This window comes from Lepidochelys kempii, chromosome 3 (genome assembly GCF_965140285.1).
Source record: "Lepidochelys kempii isolate rLepKem1 chromosome 3, rLepKem1.hap1, whole genome shotgun sequence".
In the NCBI taxonomy this organism is placed as follows: domain Eukaryota; kingdom Metazoa; phylum Chordata; order Testudines; family Cheloniidae; genus Lepidochelys; species Lepidochelys kempii.
Genome location: NC_136382.1, coordinates 194603961 through 194626280, shown reverse-complemented (window position 1 = coordinate 194626280; position 22320 = coordinate 194603961). Strand labels below are relative to the sequence as shown.

Here is a 22320-nt window from a genome sequence, read left to right as displayed (position 1 = left end):
CCTTAGAGACTAACCAATTTATTTGAGCATGAGCTTTCGTGAGCTACAGCTCACTTCATCGGTTGCATACTGTGGAAACTGCAGAAGACATTATATACACAGAGACCATGAAACAATACCCCCTCCCACCCCACTGTCCTGCTGGTAATAGCTTATCTAAAGTGATCATCAAGTTGGGCCAGCACAAATCCAGGTTTTCTCGCCCTCCGCCCCCCCCCCCCACAAACTCACTCTCCTGCTGGTAATAGCCCATCCAAAGTGACCACTCTCTTTAAAATGTGTATGATAATCAAGGTGGGCCATTTCCAGCACAAATCTAGGTTTTCTCACCCTCCCCACCCCCCTCACTCTCCTGCTGGTAAACTGGAGAGTGAGTTTGTGTGTGTATGGGGGTGGGGGGGGGTGAGAAAACCTGTATTTGTGCTGGAAATGGCCCACCTTGATTATCATGCACATTGTAGGGAGAGTGGTCGCTTTGGATGAGCTATTACCGGCAGGAGAGTGAGTTTGTGTGTGTGGTTTTTGGAGGGTGGTGAGGGGGTGAGAAAACCTGGATTTGTGCTGGAAATGGCCCACCTTGATTATCATACACATTTTAAAGAGAGTGGTCACTTTGGATGGGCTATTACCAGCAGGAGAGTGAGTTTGTGTGTGTGGGGGTGGAGGGTGAGATAACCTGGATTTGTGCTGGAAATGGCCCAACTTGATGATCACTTTAGATAAGCTATTACCAGCAGGACAGTGGGGTGGGAGGAGGTATTGTTTCATATTCTCTGTGTGTATATAATGTCTTCTGCAGTTTCCATGGTATGCATCCGATGAAGTGAGCTGTAGCTCACGAAAGCTCATGCTCAAATAAATTGGTTAGTCTCTAAGGTGCCACAAGTACACCTTTTCTTTTTGCAAATAAATTCACAGAAATCACAATCTGGTCGTTGATATTCTGTGAGCTAAACAAAAAAATGAGTTAATGACCAAAACACTGATAACTATAATCCTGAGATAAAGATTTGGGGCCCGATCTTATTTTGACTAAAGTCACTGGGAAACACCAAAGGCTTCAGTTGGAGCAAGTCAGACTTTTTTGTTGTTATTGTTGGTGCACTAGTATCAATAATAACACTATTTGTTTCTTCTAGTTTGCTTTTCAAATACCTTTTAGTTCCATTTGCCACCAGGTTTTAAGGACATTCTACCAAAACATGAATGAAAACCACCATTTTGAAATTTGTATATATATCCCAAGGTGATAGCAGTTTTGCATGTCTTAATGTCTACTGTTTTAATCTGTATTTCCCATCCCCTTCCTTCAGATACTGTCTCAGAAATGCATGCAGGCTTGCTTCGTGTGATTTTAGTGCTGAACTTGGGATATGGGAAAGATTATTCTTAATTATATTACTTATTTATTGTTCCATAATATATTTATATCTACCTTCTGCTACAGCAGCAGTAAGCTGTTTTCTAAAGCCATTATCTGAGTGCTGTGGAAATGCAGTTGATTAAATGGGATCAGAATCTGCTGTAATATTGGTTCTGTGCAACCTTCAGCATTATCTAGACCTACCTTTTCCAAGACTTCCTTTGACACAATGTATTTACACTTTGTGACCTATGGTCAGCAAGTCCAATGCCGTCAGAATTTCTCCACCAGTCATATGCTGGTATAAAACCACTGAAGTTAATCAAGTTACACTGCCATAAAATTGGTGTAATGGCTTGCACAGTGTGGCCCCAATTTGTAAATCCCCCTTTAAAGGACCTTCTGAAATAACCGTAGGGGACTATGAGCAAAATATTGGAGACAGGCTGAAAAAGATGTCCTCTCAGTGAGGCTGAACTGGATGAAGCTGGTAGGGCACATTAAAAAAAATCCATATAATATATATTGGGATTTTCACACATCACTCCGCATTCTATTTATCTGGTTTCAGAGTAACAGCCGTGTTAGTCTGTATCCGCAAAAAGAAAAGGAGGACTTGTGGCACCTTAGAGACTAACCAATTTATTTGAGCATGAGCTTTCGTGAGCTACAGCTCACTTCATCGGATGCATACCGTGGAAACTGCAGAAGACATTATATACACACAGAGACCATGAAACAATACCTCCTCCCGCCCCACAGTATTGTTTCATGGTCTCTGTGTGTATATAATGTCTTCTGCAGTTTCCACGGTATGCATCCGATGTAGTGAGCTGTAGATCACGAAAGCTCATGCTCAAATAAATTGGTTAGTCTCTAAGGTGCCACAAGTCCTCCTTTTCTATTTATCTGGTTACTTGTAGTGTCCCCATGACCTTGATCATTAATAGAACATTCCTGTGAGATATTATTCTCCCATTTTACAGATGGGGAACAGGATAGATTATGCACCATGTCCAAGATAACACACAATATTTGTAGCTGCTCTGAGAATTGAACCCAGGTGCCCTGAGCCCCATGCCAGTGCCTGATCTTTTAGAGCTGCAAACTCTGCTCTGGTTGAAACCAATGGTAAAATTCCCACTGGCTGTGAAAGAGCAGTTAGACCAGTGCTGAGAGCTTTTGAAAATCCTGCTTTAAATGTATAATGAGTTGGGGTTTTAATAGTGTTATGAGCTGCTGAAACCTTGTTATGGGATGATAGGTGGGGGCTTATGCTTAATTGAATGGTGAGCTCACCTATGACAAAGGTAAAGCCCACCCATAGGCTTGGTCTGAGTATTGTCTTGGGTAGATGTGTGTGGGGGGTGAGAATGGTGGGGGAGGGGTAAAGTGAGGACAAAAACTGAGAACAGACAAGACCAGAGAGAGGGGCAAAAAGCAGGAAAGTCAAACATGAGCCTGTAAGCACAGCTTGACCCTGGGAAAAGCTAGCCTGGGTCTGGTGTTGGCTAAAGAGGCTTGGGGGCTGTAAGCTAGGAAACTGCTCCTTCTGTTCCTGGATCTTTCTGCATTCAGAGGCACAGACTTTGTATGCTCCTTGTAAATAAACAAGATTGCATAAAAAAAAAATACCAGGCTCCGTCAATTTCTACTCCCAACTGGAACATCTCAGGGCCATCAATTTTGACTAGCTGCTCAGGTCAAAAAAGGACAACAATCATCTACTTTATAGTTATGGTGCACGTGGAGCAGATGGTTGGTGGTGAAAGCAAGCTAATAGAAATGGGTGTATTATAAAGGATGTTACAGTTAATTCTGAAAAGAGCTACTGTGCCTTTAAAATAAAAAAAAAAGTTAGTTTAGGATAAAAAGCCCTGATAAAATCCCAAAGCAAACCTAAATATTTCCAGGTCTGCTCACCCTGTCCCTTTCATTTGACACTATAGTTGTTCTACCCTGAGTGTGTTTCAAATACTCTGTGCCAAAACAAATGTTTCTTTACCATCAAGTAGGCAGGCAAATGAAAGCAATAAGATGTGTGAGTAAGAAAAAAAGAGCCCAAATAGGGAAACCGCTTCCTTCTAATTTTAAAGTCTTGCATGATCAAGGCTGTTCTACTCATTCCGATGTAATCAATTTGTAGATACGTATGCCACTGTGGAAAGTGCTTTCTCTTCAATTCCGGCAAAATTCTTTATAATTCTTTTTAACTGTTCCAGGGCTTTTTGAAAAGTTTGCTATCAATGCCAACCAAATACTCTCTCTCTCTCTCTCTCTCTCTCTCTCTCTCTCTCTCTCTCTCTCTCTCTCTCTCTCTCTCTCTTTTGGCTTGTCTTTAAATACTTTCCTTATTTTTAAGCAGTACTGTTACCCCAGTGTACATAGAAACAGTACTATAATAAGATCTGGTTTTCTTTATCATAGAATCATAGAATTATAGAATATCAGGGTTGGAAGGGACCTCAGGAGGCCATCTAGTTCAATCCCCTGCTCAAAGCAGGGCCAATCCCCAACTAAATCATCCCAGCCAGGGCTTTGTCAAGCCTGACCTTAAAAATATCTAAGGAAGGAGATTCCACCACCTCCCTAGGTAACGCATTCCAGTGTTTCACCACCCTCCTAGTGAAAAAGTTTTTCCTAATATCCAACCTAAACTTCCTCCACTGCAACTTGAGACCATTACTCCTTGTTCTGTCATCTGCTAACACTGAGAACAGTCTAGATCCATCGTCTTTGGAACCCCCTTTCAGGTAGTTAAAAGCAGCTCTGAAATCCCCCCTCATTCTTCTCTTCTGCAGACTAAACAATCCCAGTTCCCTCAGCCTCTCCTCATAAATCATGTGTTCCAGTCCCCTAATCATTTTTGTTGCCCTCCGCTGGACTCTTTCCAATTTTTCCACATCCTTCTAGTAGTGTGGGGCCCAAAACTGGACAGAGTACTCCAGGTGACGTCTCACCAATGTCGAATAGGGGGGAACGATCACGTCCCTCTATCTGCTGGCAATGCCCCTACATATACATCCCAAAATGCCATTGGCCTTCTTGGCAACAAGGGCACACTGTTGACTCATATCCAGCTTCTCGTCCACTGTAACCCCTAGGTCCTTTTCTGCAGAACTGCTGCCGAGCCATTCGGTCCCTAGTCTGTAGCGGTGCATGGGATTCTTCTGTCCTAAGTGCAGGACTCTGCACTTGTCTTTGTTGAACCTCATCAGATTTCTTTTGGCTCAATCCTCTAATTTGTCTAGGGCCCTCTGTATCCTATCCCTACCATCCAGCGTATCTACCTCTCCTCCCATCTTACCTCTCATCTGCAAACTTGCTGACGGTGCAATCCACACCATTCTCCAGATCATTTATGAAGATATTGAACAAAACCGGCCCCAGGACCGACCCTTGGGGCACTCCACTTGATACCGGCTGCGAGACATGGAGCCATTGATCACTACCCGTTGAGCCCGACAATCTAGCCAACTTTCTATCCACCTTATGGTCCATTCATCCAGTCCATACTTCTTTAACTTGCTGACAAGAATACTGTGGGAAACAGTGTCAAAAGCTTTGCTAAAGTCAAGGAACAACACATCCACCACTTTATACTTTATACCTTAGAGAGTTAGATGTTCTAACCTTCTTTTTATTTACTTAATTGGTTTAATATGATTTTTTAACTTCTAGAGTTCTTAATTTCACCAGTGTAACCTTATTATACATATTTAGTGCAACAGCACCTATAGATCAACTACATCAGACTATCACAGTGCAAACATATTGTAAATGACAGTTCCTGCCCCCAATGAGTTTGCATTTGTTAAAATTATCTTGCTCTGACAAGTGAGTGAAAACTAAGTTTGTGTAGCACAATCTAAAAAGTAAAGTTAGCACAATAGCTTTACTTGATGTTCCAGAAAGGGACACATTTACAGATAGTTGGCCCCAAAAATTTGCAATGAGCTGAAAATGAAAAAATTCTGTTGTATCCTATATTGTTCTCACTATGCTGATGATTTGTACTGAGTTGGGTATTTAAATATAATGTAGAGTAATATTTTCATCAGAGTTGCCGTATTGCCAACCCAAGTGTTCAAAATCATGAACCTGGCTTAAAAATAGTAAGATTTTTAAAAATAAGAAACCAGGGGTCCTTTTTTTTTTGCTAGCTCCTTTTTCAGCTTTTAGGGTTTTCAATCTTTTCTCTGCAAGCAGGAGGGCAAAACTCCTCCTTTTTTTAAAACTGAAAGCTGAAATACTAACTTAATTATAGGATTCCGGTAGCAGAGTCTACATGTAAAAAAAATATTATTAACTTTATGATTCAACCATGAGAGCTGACAACACTGCGACGTAAAGGTATCTTGGGCACTTCAGACTGCAAGTTTTCCACAAAGTTAACTGGTAAGTAAAATGTATCTATATATTGGAATTTCTTTCCAGCCATTTTCTTCGATGCACTGTGTGCCTGCATCAGCTTTTATTACAAACCAAAGATTCTTGTTTACATTGTGACTGTGATTCTCGGGACCAGATGAACTGTATATGGTGCAGAACCTGAGGGGAGAGAAGGTAAAGGAGGCTTTAACTCCTGCCAGTGCTTCATGATAGTGCATCTTCTAAAAGTTCTGTGGTAGGAATTGTTTGGGGGAAGATCTTTTGCCGGTGTGAGACAGTACGTCAGACTATGGATCTATGATGTCTTGGTCTGCTGGAGCCAATTCTTTCCCCGGAGTAAGTTAGAGCTACCTCACTGCTGCTCTAACTTATGGGAGCCTACAGCAGTCCCCAAAGGTCCATTGCAGATTTCTGGAACAGAGTATGCCTTGACATAGCTCCTATGCCAGGGGCTGTGAAGGTGATTAGTGCTCTTCATTTTCTAAGCTGCTACTTTGTTCAATTCACTTCAGATCTCCTCTTAGGAGCAACACTAAGGTGTACCCTACCATCCATTTCCCCTGGCTGGCTTTCAAAGCAGGATGCCTTTGAAATCCATCACATTGCCAGTACCCTATCCTTTCACCACATCCTCCTTTGCATGGCTCAGGTGAGTAAGGACAAGCTTACCTTCTTGCCCTTTTGTTTCTTTGGAAAGGTTTGTACAGATGTGCTCTGGGTTCCAAGCTCCCTTCCCAAAGGAATAATTTTTGCAGCTAATATCCCTTCATGCACTATCTACTATGCCATTATGAAAACATAGTATGCCAACAACCTTTAGAAGTAATACACTCTGCACACAACAACACTTCCTTTGCCGTAGTTAACAGTAGGACTTCTTTTTCCCTCCTCCATATAGATACTTTAAGTGTTAACTATCCAGTTCTGTCCATTTCTGGTAGTCCCATCTCAAAAAGGATATAGTAGAACTGGAAAAGGTTCAGAGAAGGGCAACAAAGATGATCAAGGTATGGAAAGGCTTCCATCTGAGCAGAGATTAAAACAATTATGGATATCAGTTTAGAAAAGAGACTACGGGGAAATATTATAGAGATATGATAAACTCATGAATATTGTGGAGAAAATGAATAGAGAAGTGTTATTTATCCTTTTACACAATACAAAAGCCAGGGATTACCCGATGAAATTAATAAACGGCAGGGTTAATACAAAGAAGATGAAGTACTTTTTCATACAATGCACTCATTGTGAAATTCATTGCCATGGGATGTTGTGATGGCCAAAAATATAACTGGGTTAAAAAAAGAGGTAGATAAGTTCATGGAGGATAGGACTATATATGGCTTTTAGCCAATATGGTCAGGGATGCAGTTCCATGCTTGGGGTGACCCTAAATCTCTGACTGCCAGAAGACAGAAGTGAATTGCTCCAACAGCCCTATTCTGTACACTGCCCCTGGGCATGTGGCACAGGATACTGGGCTAGATGGACCATTAGTCTGACCCAGTATGGACATTCTTATGTACTTCTTTTCATCTGCCTTCAGTGTTGGAGCTCATTTCTTATAGTGTTATACCAGATATGGGTTTTGAAGAGGGATATGAAGGAGGAGAGTGTAATGGTGCTATGGATAAGGCAGGGCTTTTCATATATATTGGCTAGTGTGGAAGAAGGCATGGAAACTAGAACTGGTTGGAAAATGTCCCCCCACCATGGAATTTTTTGATGAAAAAGGGGAAAATAGTTTTCATCTGAATTTTCTGTGAAATTTTTCTACTTTTGGTTGAAAACCTAAAAACTAATACATTTCTGACTCAAAATTTGTTTTTTTGAAGAAAAGTCTACATTTTCTGTGGAAAGCAGACACTTTCTATCAAGATTTTCATTTACCTGAAAACCTTTTTTGGGTGGAAAATTTTTGACCAGCCCTAGTGGAGACATTTGCGTGAGAAGCTGACAAACTGGCAGATGAGGTTGGCATCGTTGCGGGAGCCAGAGTCAGAGCAATGTGATAGAAGATGAGCGGCTGAGAAGCATCAAAGGTAAGAACTCAGGTCTTCTTGCTTCTGTTCTCTTTTACTGCATTTAATCATACAACACACCATAAATGAAATGTTAATGAATGTGTATGTCAGTGTATGTTGGTACATGAGTTAGCCTTGAAGAACTGCAAGTGTCCAGTTAATATTTCTCTCTCTTTTACTCTTTAGTAAGTACCTTATGTAAATGTTACTCAGTGGCAACAGGCAATGGTCTGATTCTCACCGTGATCAGCTCTCTATCAGCCCTTCTCTCCCCAGGTCCAGTATCTGTGTAGGCACAGTGGGAACTCAGCCCAATGAGTATACAATGGGCCTGCTTCCCTAAATTATAGTTTACAGTCTATATTGAAAATGAAATATATTGTGCAAACATGTACTCTTTTACATTACTAAACAATACAGGTGAAAGGAAGATGGGGGTAATTTTGCCTTTTGCAACAATGGTTTTAAAATGACCAAGATGTTCAGTGCCAAAAACAGTGTTTTCCTCTGCGATTTAATAATGTTAATCATTATTATTAATAATAACAATAACAAATGGCAAAAAAAGTTGGGCTGAAAGGAAGAATGGTGCCACTCAGACACAAGGCAGACTGACAGTGCAGTCCTCGCTCAGGTAAAATTCATGTTGAACTCAATATTGAAATCCTTTGGAGTTTTGCCTTGGTAAGGACCCCAGAATCAGGCCCCAATAGATTTGGACCACCAAAAATTGAAAGGAAAGTGCTTTGTCTGGCCTCTATGCAGCATCTTTCCTCACCCAAAGTCCATGGAACATTTACTTGAGCAAAATGCTGAATAAGGCTTTCTGTTGCTGAAGTCCTGTCCGCTGTACAGCTGGAGCCATGTGGAATATGGGGAAAATCAGGGATGTGCAAGGGTTGCAAGATTGGGTCCAGTGCCAGTGATGGTAATTGGCTTTTCTGCTGCCGAGGTGTGCTGCAGAACGAACGTTAAGTGCACAATTCTGTTTTTTAAAAAAACAAACTCATAGAAACAGCTCGTCAGATGGTGTAAATTTTCATAGCTCTATTGGCATCAATGGAAGCCACTGATTTTCCCCAGGTGAGGATATGGTTAAGGATGGTATGGCCCCCCTGATAGCCATTAACTGCTAGTAATCAGGAACAGGATGAAGGTTGAAAGCTAGAAAATCCTTGTTTAAATACAAATGAGATAGATTCTGATCTCAGTTCTGCTGAATAGAGCTACAAATTTACATTTGTGCTACTAAAGTCAGATCTGGCCCACATATCTGTAGTATTTATTTTTTCAGTGTCCGCCATATAATACAATTTTATTGTCTGCACTGACAATACAAAATATTAAACAGACACATCACAATAAGAAGTTAGTGTTTAAACCATGACATTAAAAGAACTCCCCTTTTAAAAGAACCAGTCTAAGCTGCTAGGAAGATGTGGAAGGAATGGTGAAGTTATTCATTCTGTAGACCATATAAAATCTAACTTTTCTAAGTGTGTGTCTACACAACAACTGCTACAGCAGCACAGCTATGGGGCTGCAGCTGTGCCACTATAGTGCTGTAGTGTAGACGCTTCCTACATTGACGCAAGGGGTTTGTCCATTGATATAGGTTATCCACCTCTCCGAGAGGTGGTAGCTAGATTGACAGAAGAATTGTTCCGTTGACCGAGCTGTGTCTACAGTGGGGGTTAGGTTGACGTTTTTCACAGCCCTGAGCGATATAACTAGGTTGATCTAATTTTTAGGCGTAAACCAGGCCTCAAAATGACAATTAACCTTTAGTGCCCAAAACCTGCATTAGCTTTTGCTAGTGCAGACCTTTGTGCTCACACAGGATCCCAATTCAGCACGGGTGCAGGGGAGTATAATAGCAGATCCCAGTGCAGGATAGGGGCCTAGAGGATCCCGAGGCAGGATGGATACCTAATAGTTCATTAACTATGTTTATAATTTTGAAATTACCAGAAATTCTACCCCAAAACCCTTCATGCAGCTTATTTTTCCACCTGATCTCTCATATTTTCTGCTGACATGCAAACACCATATGTTAGGCTTTCTTTCCTCTCCTTTTTTTATTGTTTCATTTTGTGGTTGGGAGGAGGGAAGAAGGGAGAGTTGGCAGAATTATCACTATGCTCTGCAAAACCGTCTATTGCAATCCACATTTACCATAGTGACATTTACTAGTTATGGCAGAGCTGATCAACTGCAGACATCCCTGCTGCTGCGCTAGGACTGCAAGCTGCTCACAACTCCATCAGATGTTTCAGGGTTTAGACCAATGGCAACTTCTGGAACATGTTCCTCTCTGTCTTGTACTGCAACAAGTCAGACACCCTGCTAACTCATAATATATTGCTCTGCACTTGAACTGCTCTGATCACAAATTCCAAACCCAGCGCTTACAAGGAACATGTATTGGTTCTATGTTTTCAAATAGAAGTCTACAAAAAGAAGATATCTATGGTTGAGGCTACCTCCTTATTTTCATGCACTGTTTTCTGTGTGTGTGTATTTATAATAATAAAGCTATCATGAAAATTATCACGTGTATGTGTGTGTAATATATTTATTATTTATTTGGATTTATCAGACCTAAGACCAACTGTATTCTATTTTTACTAACCATGGTAGAAGGGATTTTACAGGGGCTAGTGAGCCAAAGACACAAAGCTATTATTCACTGAGTAGGAGCTTCAATCATTTCTTTACCAACAATGGTGAAAAGATGTGATTTTTACAAGCAAACAGGAAGAAAAAGCTTGAACACACCCTGGGAACATGTTTAAGAAGTTGATTTATGTTTCATGCCGAGCCTTACACCTGCAGTTCAAGCAAAACTCAACTTTGCCGCCCCACAGAGTCTAGTTTATTAGGTATCAAGGAGTCACAAGAAGCCGTGTAATTAAAACTGTAATTAACTGGAAAGGGAAAGTGCCACCTGAGTTTTGAGAGGCTGTCAATTTTATTTCCATTACAGCTCTCCTTCTGGTTCTTTTCTCTGTGTTGGGTTTTTTTTTTTTTTTGGCTTGATAAGAAAACAACTTAAGGGGTTTTTCCCTTCCACTACATACTCTCAGCGTCCTTTCTAAGTGGAAAAGTCAAGTCTTCTAGTTGAGTGTTAACTCTTAAGTGTGTGTCTTGCACTAGAGTTTGCAGCTGTGTTTGGCAATAGTTGTCAAGCTCAGTTTCTGCCCCTCTCCTCCTGGCAACTCCTCGGTTGTCCTGCTGGCACAGGGTCAGCTGAGTCCAAGACCCGTTTGAACAAAATGCAGTCAATCACTGTTAAAAATGGGGGTCCACCGTGCTTTGTTAAATGGGTGTTGGTTGACTTGGCTCACACCAACAGGACAACACCAAGTGCGGGAACCATGCTGGACACTTCTTGCCAAGTGCAGATGGATATCCTTGTGCTGAACAGGACCTGCAACCACCAGTTTATTTGGGTGGGTATAGTGGAACCACACTCTGCCAGACAAAACTGGTATGAGAGAACATGTCTCAGCGGGATGACTCCCATCAGCCAGAAGCATGATGACAGACAGCAGAAAAGACAATGGGCCAGATCTTCTACTGGTATAAACTGGCACAGCTCCATTAAAGTCAATGGAGCTATTCTGAGTTGCACCTGACCCAGTGTCACACTTGGCAAGGCCAGGTGTTGTGTGATGATGCAGAAAATGTTACCATTGAATGCATTTGCTGCTGCCCAATGGTTCAGGCCATTTCTCATTTGACCTTCAAGGGGTTTTTCTTTCCATTCAATATGGTAGCGTCAGAGTGAAAAACGTTAAAGGCTTTAAACAAATGTATTGAAAGCTATTTCAGAAACTAAGAATTGTGGAGTCTTAATTTGTGAACAAACACATTTCTTATTCAGTCTTCTTAAATCTCAGATCAGAAGTACATTAAACAAAGTCCTCTCTCCTGACACCTTCCTCCAGAGCCCACCTCCTTGGAGTGTCTCGTAATAAAAGAGGCAATTATCTAATATTGTAGAAAGAAGCCAGGGACTGTCGTACTGTAGCTGTGTGTCAGAAAGAAGGCAACAGTGGCAGCATAGAGCACTCAGAGCAGAGTTAAAGAACAATCATAAAGCGGGCACAAGGAAAACAATAGCACAAGGATATGTTCTTTTTCAAAATGATTTAGCATAGATTAAAAAAAAAAAGCATTTAGGCCAAGCTATTTGGGTTTTTTTTTTTTGGAAGTGTACATAAAATGGGAAGGGGGATTGTCATGCTTCCCTGATCAATTTAACAGGTGATAAAAAGCATCAGTTAAAATACAAACCCTGAGAAAGGAAGTTATTATCGTAAAAGCAATTTTCCTTTGGTGTAGTTTGGTTAAGCCTGGTTTTTCATCTTAAATCAATTGTAGTTTTTCCTCTTCTGAAGTAGATCACATATTGAAAAGGTATGGCTCTCTGGAATCTTCTAGATTAGAAGACTAATCTATATCAGTGCATGATTTTGGGAAGTAAGCTGGAGGTACCCGCAGGAGATGATACACAGGGCTCAGTTTCTTACTCGGCTATAAGTCAGCAGGAGCGCTCCCTGACCATCTGTGTTCTATAAATTACAGTAACACCGGCACATGCTGCTTGTAAATCACCAATGAACAGGCTTTACCTTGTGACACACTACATGAACCCTGTTGGATATTCCAATAAACTCCCATAAACCATCCGATATAAACTCTGGATTATGTTTCTTTGGGGGTTGGAAAAGTTAGACTTTCCTTGCCGTCCATGAACTTCTTATGTGTGAACTGAAGATGTGCCCTATGTCGCATTATCTATTTTCATTCTTAGTACAGATTTGTTCTTAGTAATTGCCTAGTACATTTCAGTGAATTTCCAAGGGTAAATCACCCTGGCAGTAACTTGGTTCTTTAGGTCTATGGACAAAATGGAGGCACTACTGCACTTGGCAAATATGATTTAACAAAACATCTGGAAGGTATTTCAGCTAACAACATCCTCAGCTGAATGCATACTATTCTACTATGCTTACGTACCTTGCAAGCCTTATTAAAAAGCAAATTAAATAATTTAGACTTTGAAAGAGAGCTGGCTATATACAGAGAGAACAAGATCCAGACTTACAATAATAAGGACTTAAAACAAAATCTTATAAGCAAAACAACAGCAAAAATGAGTTTTGGAAGGGATATAAACCTTCCTGCTTCAGGAATAAGACAACCTCCACCTATTAAGGATTAAGAAGAAACTTTCTCTGAGGCAGATTATCCCATAACTGCAATTGAAGGGTTTCTTGTATCTTCCTCTGAAGCACCGCACACTGGCCACTGTCTGAGACATGATACTGGACTAGAAGGGTCAGTTATTTGATTCAACAGGGCAGTGCCAATAGGCCATATTCTGACACCCTTACTCATCCTGAATAGTACCTTACTCCTCTTAAGGTGTCAATGAGACCCCTTGTGGAGTAAGATGCTACAGACTATGAGTAAGGATCTCAGAATCTGGTCCTTTGTTCCTAAATACATTATTAGTTGACCCATAAACTCTATTCACCATGCTACCCTTCTAAAAAAACCCACATCTAATTCAAAACAATTATTTGAAAATTATATTAGCAAATTATTTGTCTAGTTCTGTCATCTGGGCAAATACCTTGGAATTAGATTTATTAAAATATTTGAAATTTGCCACATTAATTATTTGATAAGTACTACTCAACCATACTGCAAATGCCTTAGGATTCTCAGCGTATGTATTGCAGTGTGACATCCATTATTGGGCGCACCATTAACAGGTTTGCCACATGTATTGGCATGACACATACAAACCTGTGTCATTCTTCTTTGACAGTTTTTGTTTTACTGAATTTCAAATAATCAAACTTCCTAAACAGGAAAGCCAGAGGCATCGTGAACAATAAATACTAGTTCATAGAGATGTTCCGTTAGCTTCCTGTTATTATCTATGCTCATATGTAGCAGAGGCCCACCCCACTCATAGTTATCTTTTCTTAGCATTATTATTCACTATTTGTATTACAGTAGCTCCTACAAGCTATCACCAAGACTGGGACCCCTTTGTGCTAGGAACTCATAGTAAGAGACAATTTGCCCAAAGAGGGCACAATCTAAATAGACAAAACAGACAAAAGTTGTTAGAAAACAGTAATATCATTCCCACTTCACATCTTGGGGAACCCAGGCACAAAGAGATTAAAGCGCAGATCCTAACATGTATTTAGGCAACTAACTCCCATTGGCAATAACAATTATTAGCTCCCATTGGGAGTTAGGTGCCTAATGACCTTTGAGGATCTGGGTCTATGTGACTTGTTCAAGATCACACAGGAATAGAACTGTATGGGAAATGGGTGAGATATTGAAAAAAATTCCCATCGTGAATTGGGACAAAAAGTCAAAAGCTTGAAAATTTTCATGAACTAAAAATCCAAAAAAATATTTCAGTTTAGGTCAATCAGCATGTTTCATTTCAATAATTTCAAAATGTCTCATTTCAGTTTTGACCATCAAATGTTTTTTAACCTAATTAATTTACATTTCAAAACAAAAAACTCTTTCAAACCAGAAATCGGGTATTTTTAGTCTAGAAACTCCCATTTTTTCATGTAAAAAAATGTGTTGAAATGGATCATTTCCCACAAAATCAGTATATTGTGATGAAATAACTTTTCGTGGAAAAACTCCCAGGTCTACACAGGAATTCTATGGCAGAGCCTACAGTTGAAACCAGGTCTTTGGATGCCCAGGGTAGAACCTTAATCACAAGATCATCCTACCTCTCAAAGGAAGACATCCTTCTTATCTACCTTTCCTCTTCTTTCACCCTCCCTTTTCCATGCTGACCAACATACAGAATATAGAATAAGAATAAGAGGTGACAGCACCATTTCTAGTTTTTAACAAGATTTGAAAACCATTCAAGTGCCTGACTAAGTGGTTGGAAACAAGTGGGCTGGACGATATTTTGGCATCCTGTGGTGTATGTGTGCATGAAGAGCCTAAGACACAAACACACTGAACACACATACTGCAAGGAGGTCTGACTAATAAAGGACTACTGAAACATCATGGCCTCTATTGCGACTAGCATGTATGTCTGCATATTAAAATAATAAATATTTCATTTGAACATACGGTGAGAACATGAGCAATTGTGGATATAACTTTCAGCAACTTTAAAATACCTAATGCCATTCTTTAATTAATGCAATCTATCTTCAAATTAAAGAGATTTAGTGGTACAGGCAGAAAGATTTGCAAATAACATCAGGAAGTTCATGACATACCATGTGTCTCAAAGGATTTCATTCATCTTTCCATTTTTTTTTCCAGCTGCCATCAATAAATTCATTCAGAGCTCTTAATATACTAAGTTAGAATGTAGTTAAAAGGCTGTTGGAAATTCTCAATAGAATGATTTAAGAAAACATAAACATGAACAAAGAGGCCCGTTGTATTATTATTTGTTTTGATCTCTTTCATATACAACTAAATGGACTTAATCCGTAGCAAGGACGATTTAGGTTAGATGTAAGAAAAAACTTTCTAACTATATGGGTAGATAAGCTCTGGAATAGTGTTCTAAGGGAGGCTGTGGAATCTCCATCATTGGAAGTTTTTTAGAAAAGTTGGACACACAGGGATGGTCTAGGTTTACTTGGTCCTTCCTCAGCCCAGGGGCGTGGACTTGATGACTCTCTTCCAGTCTGATATTTCTATGATTCTGTGATATATATGCAATATAGTCCAAAGGGGTATGCAGTGGAAAGCAAAGGAAGAAACTACACAAATTAAGCTGCAAAAGATTTCCCAGAATACCTCTGAAAAAGATGATAAACCAAGCTACTCCCTAACTGCAAGATAAAATACAGGTGCTGAAAATGATGTGTATCAACAAAACAGCTGTAGGAAGAATTATTTTTGCTTAAAATGAAGTTCTACTGTGCAAGTGACTGTATAAATGGCCTTTTTGCTTCTTAAGGATTTCCAGAACACATATTACATAAGAACGGCCAAAGTGGGTCAGACCAAAGGTCCACCTAGCCCAGTATTCTGTCTTCCGACAGTGGCCAATGCCAAGTGCCCCATAGGGAATGAACAGAATAGGTAATCATCAAGTGATCCTTATATTCTTTAGTTTACAATTAAATGATTTTTTGTATCTGCTAGTCATGCATACTCTACCTGTACCTGAGACTCTAGACGAGTTCTTTCCTTTTTCCATGTATCAGCACCCATAATAACGAGCCAACAGGCCTAGGTATACGCCCAGTTACTCCTGTGCAAATCCAATGCCTACAAATTATGTCTCCATAGGATGGGATTTTCAGAGGCTTTCAGCATTGGCCTAACTCCACTCCCATTGAGGTAATAGCGACCACAGCATGAGCAGAGTTTGGCCAATAATGTTTTCCAAAGTCCTGTCCACAGTCTTCAATGGGATTCAGAGCTGTAACTATTTGACGTGTAGTAGACAATTCTGTTGAAGTTACACAAGAAGGAATAAAATCCAGGTCCTTGTTTCTGACCCATGATGGTTCTGCAGGTCTAACAGTAATATAATATGTACAAAAATATTTTTGGCCACTGAAGTAAGCTGAAGACAAAGACGGAGCAGGTCAGTGGAGTAAAAAGGTGCTGTTTTTACATAACTTTTCAGATGACATCTCCCTTTCTGAAAGGATATTGGGGTTAAAATGCACATGTGATCTCCCAAGTAAAAATGAGTATTTTGTGAACTATAAGCAAATGTTTAATTGGTTCCTGCAAAGGTAAGTATGCACTAGGGGAAGACATTGATTTCTTTAGGTAAAAGGAATGAGGCTTAGGAAAGATCTAGACCCAGACTCTCCTAGTCTATGGGAAAAAGGAATGTGATACATTATGCTAGTCCTATATTTTAGTAGCCAAGTATTTGTTTTGGCAAGGGAGGAGGCATTTGTCTTTCAATTTTGGGATGCTTGTCCAACTCAAACTAATGTCCTAAGATGCTGGTGAACATAATCTAGATCTGAGAGAAACACTTTTGTCCATAAAATCAAACCAATAACCAGGTGAAAAAAAATCTTCTTTTGGCTGCCATAGTTTTACTTTTCCATGCTTTGACTCAATCTTTACCTTTCCACTATGCACAACTCTGGCATCATTGTTTATCTTGAATTTTCCTTCTCGTCTTATGTTTCTTATGACTGCAAATCCACCTCACTACCATTATGATACTAGCAATGTGTGTCACTGCTTCAACTCCAGCTCTGCTCAAATCTGCATCTATGTGTTCCCGACCTCTCATGTTGACTATTGCATTTCATTTTTCTATTCACTCTCCTAATTCCAGCTCTGGACTCTAGCATGTACAAAATACCACTGCAACTTTTCTCACGGGTGTAATGCAACACAACATTGCCTCCTTTTTCCAAACAACTCCACTGGCTTCCCATTCACTTCATGACCCAATTCAAAATTATTCTCTTTGGCTCAGATTGTCAGCTGGTATAAATCAGCATAGGTCCATTGCCATCAGTGGGTATAAACTGATTTGCCACAGGTGGATTTCTGTCCCTTTAGTTTCAAATTTTCTGTGCAAGTTGCATTCAAGCCTTTAAAATAGGGCCTAAGTGAGAATTCTGTTTGCACAGGCCTTGTTTTAGCCTTCTGCACAGGGATGAATTTCACCTGCAAGGCAGAGGCATGTGGTGGCTTTACTCTGTTCCGTTTAATGTTTAGAATTTAGCATTTAAATTAGGCTATTCATGTCACCTCATTAATAAGAAATGCTGGGAAGAAATGGAAACCATAAAACTACAAAGCTAGGCCATGGTCCTGCAAAGTTACATGCATGCTTAACTTTATGCACTTTGAATAATCCCTTGAAATCACTGAGACTACTCACAGAGCATAAAGTTAAGCATGTGCTTAAGTCTGCTGAGTCGGGGCCCTATATTTTGTATTAGGTATGCACTTATTCATTTTATTTTGTGGCTCAGTTCAGCAAAATAATCCCAGTTATTCATAATGACAAGTTAATTGAGATCACCTACAATGACACCAACAAATATTCAATAGTTTTTGTATTGTAGAGTTCCCATATATATTTTCTCACATGTTGTCACAGCACCTAAAGTACGTGCAGACAGTAGGTTTTGTTAATATTGCACAGCAACTGGATGGGTTCGACTGGCGCACATTTCCCCGCTGTTTATTTTACAAACACATTTTCTGCATCTGAAGATAGAGTGTGATTTTTTTCTATGTATATAATTTATTTCTCTTCGAAGAGTCCCCTCTGATCAGAAGTTATTCTTGCCTCTGTCTACATGAGAGCACATATATGTACACCTGCACAAAAGAGAGCATGTGAAAGAGGACCTACAATTTTTTAAAGCAACCTGTGATTTTAGTTGCTTCAGTTTTTGAGTGCTCAACCTGAGACACTTTTAAAAGGCCTGAATTTCAGAGGTGGCTTTTCTCACACACATAGAAGATGAGAGCTCAGCACTTTCTTCAACAAAATCTGCCTATAATTTTTTTTTTTAGTGGGCTTTTTTATGGATTGTTTCAAAAGTAGAAGGAATGAGTTACCTGGGTGCTGGTGACATACAGTAGTGACTGTAAAATATTTAAGCAAACACAAAATAGCATATGATTTAAAGATGGAGAAATGGCTTATTTTCATAGGCCAGGGCTCTAATTTACACATTCATTCTTTACCCATAGAATATGATAAGTGCCTTACTTGCACCCCTGTACCCCTCTTTTTTGGTGATTTTTTTCATCAGCACCATCAGCATGGTAAATGTTGCCCCGAGTCAATAGGCCAGCTCTTCAGCTGGTGTAAATCAACATCATTCTATTGAGGTGAACAGAGCTGTGCTAATTTATACCAGTGGAGGATCCCACCTAATCATTCATTGTGGTGTGGTTATAAGACCAGTGCAGAGCTGTTTATGGGATAACACCTGCTGGTACAGGGCAGCTAAGTATAACATAACTTGATTTTTATGATACATGCTAAGTCTCAAAATGTGCTGGTAAGAAGGTCATTTTATTGACTCACTAGTCAGAGATGACCCATAAAAAATAACAATACTTTTCTTTTGATGCTATTTTTTTATTTCTTTGTTGAATAAAACTGCACAAAAATGAAGTGGCTGCCTTGCTTCCCAAGGGGAAAAAGAATACCTGAAGGGAGTGAGAACTTACATACTAGCTAGATGAAAAAGGGCACTCTGCCCCTTTGAGAGAAGAAGAAGAAATTGCACATCAGAAATGTAAGTGTTCTCCACTGACCTATGACTCCAGTCTAGTTGTAGTGACTAAGTGAGTGACTGAAATGCGTGTCTCTCCCCCTTACTGTGAGAGGTACAAGAGTTGCTGCCTGTCCTGAAGGAAAGCATACAATTGTAGCTGATGCTGTAAGGAAGGAGAGAGCAGAGAAAAGGAACGCTATAGTCTAGCTGTGGTGGGTTGTGATTCTTCCTGTGAATGAGGTTTCCAGTCAAGAGAAAAAGCATTCAGAAGACTGTCGAATCATAGGTGTGGGTTCCCTCATCTCCCATGGAAAATCAGACAGAATGGAAGAGAGCCTGGATCTTAGCTTCCCACCTTCCTCCAATTGTTCTTCCCCACTCTGATGTATGGAGAATATACTTTAATGAATTTAAAAATAACTGTGATAAAATAAACATGGAATTGACTATTATGTTCTTTAAGCTCTGTGTGACCTTGCCTTTAGGATCCTATGCTATGGTGCAAAATGATAATGAAATGAAATAGGAATCCAAGGTGCCTTTACAGAAACCTCAGAGAATATTAGCCAACTATTGTCGACTGCTTTTGTTATTGACTTTGTGTTAAGGTGGCTTTTCTGTTAACAATGAAAATAAAATTGATGCTTTTTGAAAAAAACAAACAAAAGCATGAACTAAAAAGGCCAGTGCAGAATTGGCTGTCGATGCAGTGTAATGAAAAGGAAATCCATCTCCGATAAAGCCTTTGAATACACGTATCTTAAAAATTATACTTCTACTTCAGCTTTATGTTCAGGGAAGATATGTTTCCTTACAAGCACTCTAGCTATTGATGTGACAAAGTGAAAGAAAACGGATGCCAAATAAACCTACCAATACTATCAAAAAGGAAAAAGGGGAAAAATGTTTATTTTTGTGTTTACTTTGGAATATATCTATCTATACATACACATACATATATCACACACATTGTATTTTCACATACTTATCTCGTACACATTGTATTTTTATATATATACCAATATATTCTATCACATGTTTTATGCATCAACTATCAGATTTTGATAGCCAGGGCATAAATTTCTTTAGTGCTGCAATCACTGGAGCCATAGAATAACCTTCATTTATTTTGTAGCTTTGATTCCCTCTGCCTACTAATCCATTTCCACCATGGCTAATTCTAACATTCACAACCTGTGAGTAGTTTTCATAGAGATGCCATTTAAAAGAAGACGTCCCTCCTAACTCAAAAATATTTCATTCTTCCCTTCCAAGTATGGCAGGAGCAGAGATTAGGTAAACGTAGGGATCAGTGGAAAAATGTCCACGTGTGTCATCTGAACAAGAGGCAGTTTAATGGGAAGATACCAAGATCGAATCAGCCCTTTGGTGCAATGACAGGCACATTTCACCTCCCTGTGCCACTGATGGCAGGTTGCGTGTTTGCCATGAGTCCTACTTGGAGCACCCTTCTTCATGATTATGCATATCTGCAAAAGACCTCCCCCCTTGCCTTGCTCACAGCAGCTTAATCTGTCCATAAAGAGTGGGTGAGAAATGGCAGTGGCTCCTGGATTGGGGGAGGTGCACTTTCTGTTTCCCCCAAAGGTGATGCTAGAGAGAGGCAATCACTGCAAGGTAGGACCAAATGGGATTGTGTATGTTCAGGCGTAAGGGGACAGAGGAGGAGTCTACTGTGTGTGGTGGAGGAGTGAAACTGCAGGCTACTGGGAGCAGGGCTGGGCCTATGGGTGAGTGACATGGGCAACCGCCCAGGGTGCTGTGGCGGGAGGTGTTGGCAATGTGGTCAAGAGGCAAGGAGCTGGGTGGGCCTGGGGTACAAGGTCATGGAAGGAAACTTGGGGCAATTGGGGGAGGCAGGCAGCAGAGCCCAGGAGTAATGGGGAGGTGGAGGGCAGGGGGAGCCAGGGGGATGGGGAGATGGATGGGGAGGCAGCAGGGGCTAGGGGCAATGGGGGGAAGGGAAGCCTGTGGAGGCAGCAGGGCCAGGGCGATGGGGAAATGGGTGGGGAGCCCAGGGAGACACCGGGGGGGAGGGGCAGGATAGCCAAAATACAAATTTGCCCAGGGCATCATTTTCCATGACTAGGAACAAGAGTTTGAGCTTGAATGTCTGGCTGCCATGAGCTGAGGAGGACATACAAGACGATTTGGGCTACACAGAATGCTGATTCATATTGAAACACCAGAAGTTCTGAAAAAAAACCCCATTTGAGAAACTGGCAAAACTTCTAACTACACATGACTAGAAGCCAGCGAGAATTATGGATGCTCAGGACCTCTGAAAATCAGGACACTTATTTAGGTGCTTACATTTGGATTTAGGCACTCACCTTTGGGCAACCCAACTTTGAAGTTTGGCCACAACTCCCATTAAGCAAATGGGAGCCATATCCATGCATCCAAGGGTAAAATTTGGACCTTTGTTATTAAAAGTCAAATTAATATGGCCATGTTGGTTTTACTAATTGGAAACAACATGCTGCTGAAGTTGGAGTGAAAATAAATCATGTTGTTTAATCATTTTTCTGTAACTCTACCTGTTATTAAAAAGTATGTGACTAATGCTAAAAAGATTTTACTTTTCTTTGGGACATCGGAGTGTTCAAATGCTTATGGTTTAATTTGCTGGCCACAATGACTGTGGTCCTCAGCAAAGTCTGATCTCACGACAGTTTATGTGAAAACTCTTGCAGTTCTTCACAGTGCTTTGTATGTTTTCCCTATTGCCTTTTATTGCACCAAAATCATGTCACATTATATACGTTATTTCTGTGCAGAGAATAGTTTCGTGTGCATGGGAAAAAGGAAAATAATACAAGAAATTGTTGCCATGAGGTAGAAACAATGACCAAAATTTTCAAGCTCTAAAATAAGGCCAAAACTCATAATTAGGGACTTTCAGAAGCATTAAGTAATCACTGCTCCTATTGATTTCAGTGGGAATTGTGGGTACCCAGCACCACTGAAAAAAGATCAGGTTTCAGAGTAGCAGCTGTGTTACTCTGTATCTGCAAAAAGAAAAGGAGGACTTGTTAGTCTCTAAGGTGACACAAGGACTCCTTTTTTTTTAAAAAAATATCAGTTAACTTATTTAGGTGCCTAAACAAATATCCTAGAATATCAGGGTTGGAAGGGATCTCAGGAAGTCATCTGGTCCAACCCCCTGCTCAAAGCAGGACCAATCCCCAATTTTTGCTCCAGATCCCTAAATGGCCCCCTCAAGGATTGAGCTCACAATCTTGGGTTTAGCAGGCCAATG

At 40.3% G+C, this 22320-nt stretch overlaps 1 long non-coding RNA gene across 2 annotated transcripts in view; it reads left to right on the top strand.

The window, feature by feature from the left end:
• The first annotated feature begins 5230 nt into the window (after positions 1 to 5230).
• Positions 5231 to 22320, top strand: part of LOC140909655 (uncharacterized) — a 95971-nt gene continuing 78881 nt past the window's right edge. The window contains exons 1-3 of one of the 2 annotated variants that reach the window (XR_012158313.2): positions 5231 to 5761; positions 6268 to 6404; positions 7591 to 7797. This is a non-coding gene — a long non-coding RNA (uncharacterized LOC140909655). Of the gene's footprint in view, positions 5762 to 6267; positions 6405 to 7590; positions 10795 to 22320 lie in introns of those variants that run through there. The other variant, XR_012158312.2, reaches the window with a different exon arrangement.